Genomic DNA, 13,837 nt, shown 5'->3' on the forward strand with positions numbered 1-13,837 from the left:
ACAACAACTACATAAGAACATAAGAAATAGAAGCAGGAGTAGGCCATTTGGCCTCTCGAGCCTGCTCCGCTATTCAATAAGATCATGGCTGATCTGATCATGGACTCAAATCTACTTCCCTGCCCACTCCCCATAAACCTTTACTCCTTTATCGCTCAAAAATTTGTCTATCTCTGCCTTAACTATATTCAATGACCCAGCCTCCAAAGCTCTCTGGGGCAGAGAATTCCATAGGTTTACAACCATCTGAGAGAATAAATTTCTCCTCGTCTCAGTTTTAAATGGGTGGCCCCTTATTCTAAGACTATGGGCTAGAACCTCCACTTTTTTTGCATGTTTAACGCTCACTTAACGCCCATTTCACCGCTGAAATGAGTATAACGCCCATATATCGCCCATTTTGGCACAAAATGGAAACTGCCGTCCATTTTTAGGAAACTTATCGCTGAGCGTTACTTTCCCTATGTGCTTAACACCGGGAAAAAATATTATCGCCCGCCCAATTTTTTGGGGCGGAATCATCAGAATGGGCAAAATCAACGGCCATAATATCGCCCAGTGTTACTTTCCGCACTGATTTAACGCAGAGATTCAATATTAACGCCCGGCCAATTTTTTTTGTCGTAAAGAGCATATTTACCGAAACTAGCAGTCATGAGACCGCCCAGTGTCAATTTCACCATCTCGCACACATATCGCCCACAATATCGCTCGCCCAAAAAACTGCCCACGAAAGGGGGAACTGTTCTGAACGAACACCAGTGGTGTGGCTGGCATTTGTAAAATCCCACTCTTATATGAAGAGCTGATATCTGAACGATTTGTCTGAAAGAGCGTTGATGTGAGTGACAACGCTGACACACTTTTGTGTGTGTGCAGCTCAGACATCAATGGTGCCCATCATCTTGGTGCCAGCTAAAGTTTACGTTGATTGATGTTAAGTTGTATTTAACCCTTTCATGTTAAGGAATCACCAGTGTGGAACGGTATCACAGGCAATAACATCCAACCCCCATCCACACCCCACTTTTTCCACCATTGACATAAATCACCAACGTGTCCAGCAACACAGAATACAAAGGCAAAGAAGAAGCATGGTCCCTTCCCCCCATACATTACAACAAATTGCATACACCCAGATGGAGTTATAACACAGCCATCACCTGCGGACATGCACCTCACTTTCCTTTCCCCCTCCCCTTCTTCTCCCCACCTCTACCTCTTCCCCTCCTTGCTCCACGGCGCCTGGCCGAGGAGCTCCTCAGGCGGTGCCTCATTGGGGAGGATGAAGGCAAATGTGATCGTTGCACGAGTACGGGAGCAGGGGGTGCCAAGGGGGCAACATTCTCTGATGCAGAAGCAGGATCCTGGTCCTTGCTCTCATCTGTTATTTGCAGTGGTGGTGCGGAACCTAGGGATGGAGTGCCACGCTCGAGGACCACTGGGAGGCCTGTGCCAGCAGTGTTCCTGGCTATCGCATCCAGGGCCTCCGTCATCCACGGAATGTACTCGGTCGTGGTGCCAGAGATGGTGGCCAGCTGTCGGGATATGTCCCCCAATGCTTCGATGAGCTGGTCACCAATGTCTACAGTCCTCCTGGACAACTGTACCATCTCTCCGCTCTCATGTGGCGCTCGTGGAACAGACCTGCCGTGCCCACGAGGCCTCCGCGGGGTTGACGCTGTCCTGGGGACAAAAGGGGTGCCCTGTGGTGAGGTGCTTGGGGCCGGTATCTCCAGAGTGGAGGTGGGAATGACCGGAGGACCACTAGATGGAATGGCTTCTGGAGCATGGTGATGCAGGTTCCTCGAAATCCGCGCTCTCATCCGTGGAGAACAGACCCAGCAGATTGAAAGGCGAGAATTGGAGCTCCTCAGCACCAGATGTAAGATCGTCCGGCGAGTCTGGCCCCGCGCCCCCATCTTCTGGCCTCTGTGGCCTTGCCTTGGGACGCACTGCTGGCTGAGCTGCAAAACACAAATGAGGTTATTAGAGGAGAATGGGGTGCTAGGGTCACAAGGTGAGTCCAGCACTACACTCAGCATATGCACGACAAAAGCACCACCGCTCTCAAAATCATCGCAGACATCACATTTCATGACCATCAACACATTTGCATTCCAATGATTTTCATGAGGCCAGCATTACTTCTTTGACACTTTTAGAAATCATCTATCATATATGATTGTTCGGATATGAGTGGGTGTGGTATCTATTGACTTTACATCATGCAAGGGTGTAAGCTTTACTCACGTGGCATCACTTAAGAGTCTACAGATGCATCCGTGGCTGTCCGGGGGTGCTTTCCCACGAGTGCGAGCACACGCTCCTCCATCTCAGTGATGTCGCTGGGGACTGGTGGCCCCCCACCCGTTCGCCTCTGCACGGACCTCATCGTCAATAGCTTCTTCTGTAAAAGGTGACAGGACGACATGGCATGAGATCATTGCATGATATCATTGCTAGGTACTGTCACAGAGACTGACACAACACATAACCGACAGATGTAATCATGATGATTATGATTATTATCATTCTTTACCTAAGGACGTACAGCGTGACTGAAGGTTTTGAGTCAAACATTCCCAGTAAAAGTGAAAGACCTCACATCTGCTGATAGTCACTCATGACTATTACAAATCAAATTATATAAATACATAAGTACATGTAAATAAATGTAGTATTTACTCTTGCAGATCCCACAAGGTCATTCCATCGTTTGCGACATTGGTTGCCCTCACGCACCTCGTTGGTCGCCAACGAGACCACCTCTGCTCTCTCGGTCCATATCTTTTGAAATGCCTTTGGGGTGGGCTTCCCATGCCCTCACTGTGTCAAATCATTCCAGCATAACTCAACCTCCTGCAGGAGGGAGGCATTTGTCTCATCCAACAACCTCTTGGCTCTTTTGCGCCCTCCAATGTGCACTCTCCAGCGTCAGTCTCCACAGCATGCTGCGATGCCTCCTCCTCGCTCTCCATTATAGGCCAAATTCGGGCAAATATGTGGCTGATAACAGCTACTTTTTGTTTGCCTACTTGCTGTGAAGTTCTAAAGTCTCCCTCCTTCCTCCCAAAGCAGCCACACCACACCCAGCCACGCCTTCAGTCCCTCTGAGCTCCCTCTCTCTCTGTCTCCTCTTCTGCGCATGTCATGATGACCCTTAACCTCCAGAATCATGGGAATCGAGCATTGCCATGCCATTGCTAAGAATGGCCACACTTTTAGAAGGTCAAAAATAATTTACGCTACCGCCCATTTTATATCGTTCGCGGTAACGCCCTTTTTCAAAAGTGGAAACGAGGTGGTTTGACAATGGACGAGAAGCTGCCGATCTGAAAACCCTTTTTTAACGCCCATTTTTGGGCGATAACCACAAAAGGGCAGGTTCTAGCTCATAGTCCCCTAGTTTTAGTTTCCCCTATGAATAGAAATATCCTCTCTGCATCCACTTTGTCGAGCTCCCTCATTATGTTATAAGTTTCAAAACGATCATCTCTCATTGTTCTAAACTCCAAATGTGTAAAGGCCCAACCTACTCAACCTATCTTCATAAGTCAACCCCCTCATCTCAGGAATTAACCTAGTGAACCTTCTCTGAACTGCCTCCAATGCAAGTATATCCTTCCTTAAATAAGGAGACCAAAACTGTACGCAGTACTCGAGGTGTGGCCTCACCAATACCCTGCACAGTTGTAGTAGGACTTCTGTGCCCGGCTTGACACCGGTCCATAAAAACATAGAAACAGAGAAAATAGGTGCAGGAATAGGCCATTCGGCCCTTCGAGCCTGCACCAGCATTCAATAAGATCAGGGCTGATCATTCCCTCAGTACCCCTTTCCTGCTTTCTCGCCATACCCCCTGAACTCTTTAGCTGTAAGGGCCATATCTAACTCTCGCTTGAATATATCCAATGAACAGTCATCGACAACTCTCTGCGGCAGGGAATTCTACAGGTTAACAACTCTCTGAGTGAAGAAGTTTCTCCTCATCTCAGTCCTAAATGGCCTACCCCTTATCCTAAGACTATGTCCCCTGGTTCTGGACTTACCCAACATCGGGAACATTCTTCCTGCATTTAACCTGTCCAGTCCCGTCAGAATCTTATACGCTTCTATGAGATCCCCTCTCATCCTTCTAAACTCCAGTGCATAAAGGCCCAGTTGATCTAGTCTCTCCTCATATGTCAGTCCAGCCATCTCGGGAATCAGTCTGGTGAACCTTTGCTGCACTCCCTCAATAGCAAGAACGTCCTTCCTCAGATTAGGAGACCAAAACTGAACACAATATTTCAGGTGAGGCCTCAGCAAGGCCCTGTATAACTGCAGTTAGACCTCCCTGCTCCTTTACTCAAATTCCCTCGCTATGAAGGCTAACATACCATTTGACTTCTTCACTGCCTGCTGTACCTGCATGCCAACTTTCAATGACTGATGACCTGGTTTGCAGATGACACTAAGCTGGGTGGCAGTGTGAGCTGTGAGGAGGATGCTAAGAGGCTGCAGGGTGACTTGGACAGTTTAGGTGAGTGGGCAAATGCATGGCAGATGCACTATAATGTGGATAAGTGTGAGGTTATCCACTTTGGTGGCAAAAACAGGAAGGCAGATTATTATCTGAATGGTGACAGATTAGTAAAAGGGGAGGTGCAACGAGACCTGGGTGTCATGGTACGCCAGTCATTTAAAGTAGGCATGCAGGTACAGCAGGCGGTGAAGAATGCAAATGGCATGTTGGCCTTCATAGTGAGAGGATTTGAGTATCGGAGCAGGGAGCTCTTGCTGCAGTTGTACAGGGCCTTGGTAAGACCACACCTTGAGTATTGTGTGCCATTTTGGTCACCTAATCTGAGGAAGGACATTCTTGCTATTGAGGGAGTGCAGTGAAGGTTCACCAGACTGATTCCCGAGATGGCAGGATTGACATATGAAGAAAGACTGGATCGACTAGGCTTATATTCACTGGAATTTAGAAGAATGAGAGAGGATCTCATAGAAGCATATAAAATTCTGACGGGATTGGACAGGTTAGATGCAGGAAGAATGTTCCCGATGTTGGGGAAGTCGAGAACCAGGGGTCACAGTCTAAGGATAAGGGGTAAGCTATTTAGGACCGAAATGAGGAGAAACTTTTTTACCCAGAGAATTGTGAACGTAGGTAATTCTCTCCACAGAAAGTTGTTGAGTGCAGTTCGTTAGATATATTTAAAAGGGAGTTAGATGTGGCCCTTACGGCTAAAGATATCAGGGGGTATGGAGAGAAGGCAGGAGTGGGGTACTGAGGTTGCATGATCAGCCATGATCATATTGAATGGTGGTGCAGGCTCGAAGGGCCGAATGGCCTGCTCCTGCACCTATGTTCTATGTTTCTATGTTTCTATGGATTGGGTCTATGGTGGATCTGTTGATGAGGATCACGGCTTGCATGTCATTGTGGAGCAGGCCAACATCTCCAGCATTGAAGCACTGACCACGCTCGACCAGCTCCGTTGGGCGGGCCACATCGTCCGCATGCCCGACACGAGGCTCCCTAAGCAAGCGCTCTACTTGTAACTCCTACACGGCAAGCGAGCCCCAAGTGGGTAGAGAAAATGTTTCAAGGCCACCCTCAGAGTCTCCTTGATGAAGTGCACCATCCACACCGACACCTGGGAATCCAGAGCCCAAGACCACCCAAAGTGGAAGAAAAGCATCCGGGAGGGCGCTGAGCACCTCGAGTCTCATCGCCGAGAGCATGCAAAAATCAAGCGCATACAGGGGAAGGAGCATGTGGCAAACCAGACTCCCTACCCACCCTTTCCTTCAACCACTGTCTGCCCCACCTATGGCAGAGACTGTCATTCCCGTATTGGACTGTACAGCCACCTGAGAACTCACTTTGGAAGAAAGTCTTCCTCGATTTCGAGGGACTGCCTCTGATGATGTTAATGGGGTAGTCAAGTCTAGAAGTAACAAAGGCATGGATGAGGGTTTCAGCAGCAGATGAGCTGAGGCAGGGGCAGAGACGGGCGATGTTACGGAAGTACAAATAGGCGGTTTTAGTTATGCCGCGGATATGTGGCCAGAGGTTATTTCAGGGTCAAATATGACACCGAGGTTGCAAACAAAGGATGGTTCAATCTCAGACAGACGCTAGGGAGAAGGTGGAGTTGGTGGCTAGGGAACACAGTTAATGGCGAGAACCAAAGACAATGGCTTTAGTCTTCCCAATATTTAATTGGAGAAAATTTCTGCTCTTCCAGAACTGGATGTTGGACAAGCAGTCTGACAATTTAGAGACCGTGGAGGGGCCAGGAGAAGTGGAGGTGAGGTAGAGCTGGGTGTCGTCAGTGTACATGTGGGAACTGACGGCGTGTTTATGGATGATGTCGCCAAGGGGCAACATGTAGATGAGAAATAGGAGGGGCCAAGGATAGATCCTTGGGGGACACCAGAGGTAACGATGCGGGAGTGGGAAGAGAAACCATTGCAGGTGATTCTCTGGCTACGATTAGATAGATAAGAATGGAACCAGGCGAGTGCAGTCCCACCCAGCTGGACGATGGTGGAGAGGTGTTGGAGGAGGATGGAGTGGTCAATCATATAAAAGGCTGCAGACAGGTCAAGTAGGACAAGGAGGGAAAGTTTACCTTTGTGACAGTCACAAAGGATGTCATTTGTCACTTTGATGAGAGCCGTTGCGGTCCCCTGGCAGCGGCGGAAACCGGATTGAAGGGATTCAAACATGGAGTTCCGGGAAAGATTGGCACGGATTTGGGAGGCAACAGCACGTTCAAGGACTTTGGAGGGGAAAGGGAGGTTGGAGATGGGGCAGTTATTTGCGAGCATAGAGGTCAAGGGTTATTTTTTTGAGGAGAGGGGTGATGATGACAGATTTGAAAAAGAGGAAGACAGTAACTGAGGAGAGAGAACCGTTAACAATGTCAGCTAACATGGGAGCCAGAAAAGGAAGTCGGGTGGTCAGCAGTTTAGTGGGAATAGGGTCAAGGGAGCAGGCAGTGGGTCTCATGGACAAGGTAGCGTGGAAAGATCAAGAGGGGAGATCGGAGAGAAACTGGAGAAAGATGCGAGTTCAGGGCTAGGGCAGGGGGAACCTCAGAGGAAATTCGGCCCGGTGAGCTGGGGGAAGGAAGGGAAGTGGCCGACACAGCAAAGACTTGAAAAATTGGGGCTATTTTTAGAACAAAGGAGATTATGGGGTAATTTGATAAGAGTTCTTTATAAAAGGAGTGAACAGAATAGATAGAGATAGAGAAGACTAGAGGACATAGATATAAGATTAAATGTAAGAGAGAGCAAGAGGAACTCTTTTCTTTCCACAGAGGGTTGTGGAATGCACTATTAAAGTTAATGATTGAAGTATGGGCTACTTGCACATTTGACCATAGCTTTGATAGGTGGTTGAAGAAAAAGGGAATAAAGGGATATGGGAACAGGGTTGGCATCTGGGATTAGGACTACTGCTCACGTGGGCGATAAGCACCAACATGGACACTTGTTCCTGTTGTAATGTCGATGTAATTCTCAGATGCAATATATAAATGCTTTTTCATTTTCACTGCCTACGGGACTTTTTATGGAAAACTTCGATGCACGGGTACCAGTGAATATAGAAACTCATGGGGTGTTGCACCTCACCCGATCACAAACCAGAGTTAGCGAGTATTATTAGTTTGTTAACAGAGCAAAATTCATCCTGTTGTGACTTTAACTTCACTTTGTTTTCCCCCAATTACTTAGGTCGACTAAACGTTCCCCCGTTGGTTTGTGTTGATGTAACGACTTGTTTGTGTAATTTAAAAGGAAATTAACCCAAAGGTAAATGTGTCTGTTTCAGTGTATCACTCATCTTTATCCATTTTAATTGATGTGAATGCTTTTCCAGTTTACTCCTGTGATCAAGGCATTTTTTTGCTAACTTAGACAGACCAACTGTATAACAGATCATGACTTCCCTCAACTCAGAATAATGCACACAGCTGCTCCTTTGTAAATGCAAGATTATTATGGGGTGGTCTGTGATGGAACTTGTGTGTAATTAAATTTTATGAGCTTTTTTGTAGTAGGAGTTTTATACACTGACACTAATAAGCTTGTTTAATTGTTGGGTTCTAAATCAAAATGATTCCGTTCTCTGTGTGATGACACACAGATATGTTGATTACACAGAATGGGGACCATCAGTACAAATCAAAATATGCTGTGGGTGAGTAGCAACGAGGAAATGTTCTATTTAAATTCATAGGAACAGCAGTAGGCCATTCAGCCCCTCGAGCCTGTTCTACCATCTGTAGTTTTTTTTATATCTGTATCTTAACTCCATCTACCCACTTTGGTTCCGTACCCCTTAATGCCCTTACCTAACAAAAAACTAGCAATCTCAGTTTTGAACTTTTCAGTTGATCCCCAGCCTCAACAGCTTTTTGGAGGCGAGAATTTCAGATTGCTTCTGCCCTTCGTGTGAGGAAGTGCTTCCTGACATCACCCCTGAAAGGCCGAGCTCTATTTCTAAGGTTATGGCCCCTTGCCCTGGACTCCTGCAACAGAGGAACTAGTTTCTCTCTATCTATCCATCAACTCCTTTAATCATCTTCAATTAGATCACCCCTTAATCTTCTACACTCAAAGGAATACAAGCCTAGTCTATGCAATCATAATTTAACCCTTTTAGCCCCAGTATCATTCTGGTGAATCTACACAGCAGCCCCTCCAAGGCCAATATATCCCTCCTGAGCTGTGGTGTCCAGAACTGAACAATGCACAGGAACCAGAATCTCTGCCAGGTTACTGTGTTCACCCTGTACAGAAGAGGTTCCATAGCATTATCGGGTCCTGCTCTCGTCTGCCAAAATCGCTCACTATTCCAGAATCATTCTGGAATGTAAAGATAAACCCCGGCTTCTATTCTCCGCTGCCAACCGTCTTTTTAAACCCCTCTCCCCCGTCTCCGACAATAAGTGTGAGGAGCTCATGGACTTCTTTGTCTCTAAGATTGAGACCATCCATTCAGCCACCTCTGCCTCTTCCCTTCCTTCCCCAATCCTCTAAGGATCCCCCCTGCCCTAGCCCAGACCTCACATTTTCTCTCCAGTTTCTCTCCAATCTCCCCTCATGAACTTTCCGAGCTCATCCTGTCCACGAGACCCACTTCCTGCTCCCTTGACCCTATTCCAACCAAACTGCTGACCACCTAACTTTCTTTTCTGGCTCCCATGTTAGCTGACATTGTTAACGGTTCTCTCTCCTCAGGTACTGTCCCCCTCTCCCTCAAATATACCATCATCACCACTCTCCTCAGAAAACCAACCTTCAGCCCCTCCGTCTTTGCACATTACCACCCCATCTCCAACCTCCCTTTCCTCTCCAAAGTCCTTGAATGTGCTGTCGCCTCCCAAATCTGTGTCTATCTTTCCCGCAATTCCATGTTTGAATCCCACCAATCAGCCACAGTACGGAAACGGCTCTCAGCAAAGTCACAAATGACATCTTTATGACTGTGACAAAGGTAAACTAGCCCTCCTTGTCCTTCTTAACTTGTCTGCAGCCTTTTACATGGCTGACCACTCGATCCTTCCCAATGCCTCGCCACCATCCTCCAACTGGGTGCGACTGTACACACCTGGTTCCATTATCTATCTATTCGTAGCCAGAGATTCACCTTCTCTTCCTACCCCCACTTTGTTACCTCTGGTGTCCCCCAAGGATCTATCCTTGGCCCCCTCTTATTTCTCATCTATATTTTGCCCCTTGGTGACATCATCCGAAAACATAGCTTCAGTTTCCACATGTACGCTAATGACACCCAGCTCTATCTCACTGCCACTTCTCTCATCCCCTCCACGGTCTCTAAATTATCAGACTGCTTGTCCGACATCCAGTTCTGGATGAGCAGAAATTTTCTCCAATTGAATATTGGGGAAATTGAAGCCATTGTTTTTAGTCTCCGCCACAAACTCCGTTCCCTAGCCACTGACCCCACCCCTCTCCCCAATTCTGTCTAAAGCTGAACCAGCTGAACCTTGTTGTCATATTTGACCCTGAAATGAGCTTTCGACCATATATATGCAGCATAACTAAGACCTCCTATTTCCACTTCCGTAACATCGCCCATCTCCATCCTTGCCTCAGCTCATCCGCTGTTGAAGGCCTCATCCATGCCTTTGTTACCTCTAGATTTGACTATTCCAACACACTCCTGGCTGGCCTCCCACATTCTACCTTACGTAAACTACAGTTGACCCAAAACTCGGCAGCCCGTATCCTAACTTGCACCAAGTCCCGCTCGCCCATCACCCCTGTGCTCGCTGACCTACATTGGCTTCCGGTTAAGCAACGCCTCGATAAAACGATTCTCATCCTTATTTTCAAATCCCTCATTGGCCTCGCCCCTCCCTATCTCTGTAATCTCCTCCAGCCCCACAACCTCCGAGATGTCTGCGCTCCTTTAATTATGCCCTCTTGAGCATCTCTGATTATAATCGCTCAAGCATTGGTGCCTTCTGCTGCCTAGGTCCCAAGCTCTGGAACTCCCTTCTAAACCTCTCCACCTCTGTACCTCTTTTTCCTCCTTCAAGATGCGCTTTAAAATTGGGCACCTGTGCTAATTTCCATTTATACAGCTCATTGTAAAATTTTAAATCTCATAATACTCATGTGACGTGCCTTGGGACATTTCACTACGTTAAAGACACTATTGGGCCAAAATTGCTTTCTGCCCCAAACAGGATGGATAATTTGAATTAAATGATTATTCTCCGCCCCAATCCACAGGTGAATAGAGGGATTTTGCCTCTTTTACTCTGTGATTTAGTTGGGGTGGTGTTTCAGGTGGCTGCAGGGTGGAAGTGGGTCAGGAGCGGGGCAGAAGGCAGGCGGTGTCATCAGCGCGACTCAGACGTGCTGCGTCGCGCTGACACGTAGCAACGCCCCTCCCCTTCAGTTAAAGAGGAGGACCGCTGCGAGCTCTGCAGCCACTTTAGTGGCACCCACTGTGCCACCAGGGACAGCTTCGGGGTGCCAGGCTGACATCCTGTGGCCGCCGTTGTCGGGCCCACTTCACAGTCGGCCGACAATCACAACAAAATGGCGGCCGCGGCGGAGCACTCTCCACTTTCAGGGCTGATGCGCCGCCCAGCCAGTGGCAGCTTCCCTCTGGGGAAAGCTGTCGGGTGCACTGAGCGGCGGGTGCTCCGTTCCTGCAGGGCAATTTCCCCCGTGGGGTGGAAAGGGGTCGCCACCGGGCAGTAAGGGGTCGGCATGTGCCCGACGGGGCGAGCATGCCAGGTGGGGCAGAAACCCGTTTCCGCTGCTCCCGGCCTGGGGGCAATTTCTGATGGGTCAGCCCATCTACCTGCCCTGGTCAGAAAGGCCTTACCACCCCATTACTAAGAGGCGGTAATAGAAATTAAGGAGCGGGACAATTTTGGCCCCTATGTAAATACAAGTTGTTGTTGTAGTGGTGTGATAAGTAACTGTGCTGCCTGCTGTAGAATTAAAACCCAGCGACCAGTATGGTCCAAGTTTGGTCCCCAAAAATTAGCTGAGCTATGCCAGGGTGCACTGAGAGCGTTAGCTTTGATCATCAAAAAGAAAAACAAGATGATTCATTCAAATGTAAATTAGAGAGAATTATTTCAGAAAATAACATTTTGGGATACAGTATATGAGTATTTTGAGACAAGAAGATGTGCTAAGTACAACATGCTTGGGATGAAAAAAAGTTAATTTGGAGCTATGGTTGTCAAAGCTCTCCACCACTGGAGATTTTCCTGATGTCTTATCTGGATCTGTTGTATACTACTCCGATAGAGATTGATTGCTGTGATTAGTCAACAACCCCATCATTGTTGTATCAGATAACAGTCAAGGTAGTAGTAGGTGAACTTTGGCCTTTTTCCGTCTAGCAATTCTTATGCTCCTCATTGGTATACACCAACCCCAGCTGGAAAGTTAATGGCTGTTGATGCAGATGAAGACACGATGAGCCTTGCCAGCCTATTTTTAACCAGGAAAGACTTCCTTTCTAGTCTCATAAGAACATAAGAAATGGGAGCAGGAGTAGACCGTGTGAGCCTGCTCTGTCATTCAATAAGATCATGGCTGATCTTCAACCTCAACTCTACTTTCCCACCCGATCCCCATCGAGAGCCCAAAAATCTATCTCAGCCTTGACTACGCTCAATGACTCAGAATCCACGGCCGTTTGGGGCGAGAATTCCAAAGATTCGCAATCCTCTGAGTGAAGAAATTTCTCCTCATCTCTAAATGGCCGACTCCTTATCCTGAGACTGTGACACCTGGTTCGAGACTCCCCAGGCGGGGCAAACAGCCTCTCAGTTTCTATCCTGTCAAGCCCTCTCAGAATCCTCAATGTTTCAATCAGAGCACCTCCCGTTCCTCTAATATATTCTCACAATATATTGAACGGCCACTCCTGCGGGTTACTGGAGGAAACCTGCCGTCCTTGCCTGCTCTGGCCTATATGCGATTCCAGTCACACACCAACCTGGTTAACTCGTAACTGTCTTATGAAGTGGCCACTCAGTTGTGCTACAACGACTAACAAGAAGCACACGAACTGCAGTGTTTAGAGATGAAGGCCCACCACTCAAGGCAATGAGGGATGGACAATAAGTGCCGAACTATCCAGCAATGCCCACATCTTGAGAATAAATTTACAAATTCTACAGAACCAAAACCCAGGCACTGCCATCAGAAGCGGGGGAGAGAATATTAGAAACGAAAGTAACAAATAAAAGCCTGGACAAGCAATGTTCCACAGAACAGTATACCCTCAAAGCCTCCTTGAAAAAGTGGAACATCCCCACTGACACTTGGGAATCCCTGGCCCATGACCGCTCAACATGGAGGAGAAGCATCCGAGAACGCTCCGAACGCTTCGAGTCTCTTCCCCGGGAGCACGCGGAAAAGCCAAGTACAAACAGCAGAAGGAGCGTACGACAAATCAAGCACCCCACCCACCCGTCCCTCCAACCACCATATGCCCGACCTGTGACAGAGTCTGTAAATCCTGCATTGGGCTCACCTGTCACCTCAGAACACATGTTCGTGTGGAAGCAAGTCATCCTCGACTCCGGGAGACTGTCTAAGAAGAAGAACTACATTTAGAAGAATGAACAGCTGGTGAGCTACGTGCAGGATAGCTAACAGCTTGTGGCAGTGAAGCAATTCCAAACTACATGAATCCACACTACCAGATGTGAGTGACCGATCAGATTTTCTGTACCTGTCGTGCACTGTCTTGAGAGACGCACATAAGCCAACCTGTATCAGACAGGAGTGAGGTGCCACTGCTGTCAGGTGTTAATGGCTGTTAGTCTAATGTTATCGTGAAGAGACCTGGCAAGCGTTGAGGGCCAGGAAGTGACTGTCAGACTCGAGTCGTAAATACAGACGCACTGGCTTCCTCTTAAGCTGTGACTTCAGGGTGCCTGCACGGACCGAGCACCGTTTACTTAACTCACAATCGTTTTTCACAACCAGCTTCTAATAAAGGGTTGGAGGACGAAAGAAGAAGGAATTGTTTTAACAGGAGCTCACTTATCTGATTCAGGGCAGTGCACCTGCCTCTTTTTCCATATCTGTCATCTTGTCATATCCATTCTGTGAAGTATTTCCACGTCAGGATGTTCTGTGTAATCAAAAATGATGAAAGAGTGCATAGCAGCAAATAGTACTCGGGTTTTTGTCTGTAGAACAGTACCAGGCACACATCAGCTAAGCCCTGGCCATTATCACTTAGTATTTTACGGCTTCTGTGTATCTGACTGTTAACGGCACATGGAAAAGTGAGTACTAAAAGAAAGAAAGATTGCAT

The 13,837-nt window shown here is 47.6% G+C and overlaps 1 long non-coding RNA gene across 1 annotated transcript; it reads right to left on the reverse strand.

The window, feature by feature from the left end:
• Positions 1–2,302: 2,302 nt before the first annotated feature.
• LOC139228207 (uncharacterized) lies at positions 2,303–13,591 on the reverse strand. The gene is made up of 3 exons (XR_011587524.1): positions 13,561–13,591; positions 13,046–13,105; positions 2,303–2,410 (listed from the first exon to the last, which is right to left on the reverse strand). It is a non-coding gene; the product is annotated as an uncharacterized lncRNA (long non-coding RNA).
• Between the last annotated feature and the right edge of the window lie 246 nt (positions 13,592–13,837).

Source organism: Pristiophorus japonicus, chromosome 17 (assembly GCF_044704955.1).
Source record: "Pristiophorus japonicus isolate sPriJap1 chromosome 17, sPriJap1.hap1, whole genome shotgun sequence".
Lineage (NCBI taxonomy): Eukaryota > Metazoa > Chordata > Chondrichthyes > Pristiophoridae > Pristiophorus > Pristiophorus japonicus.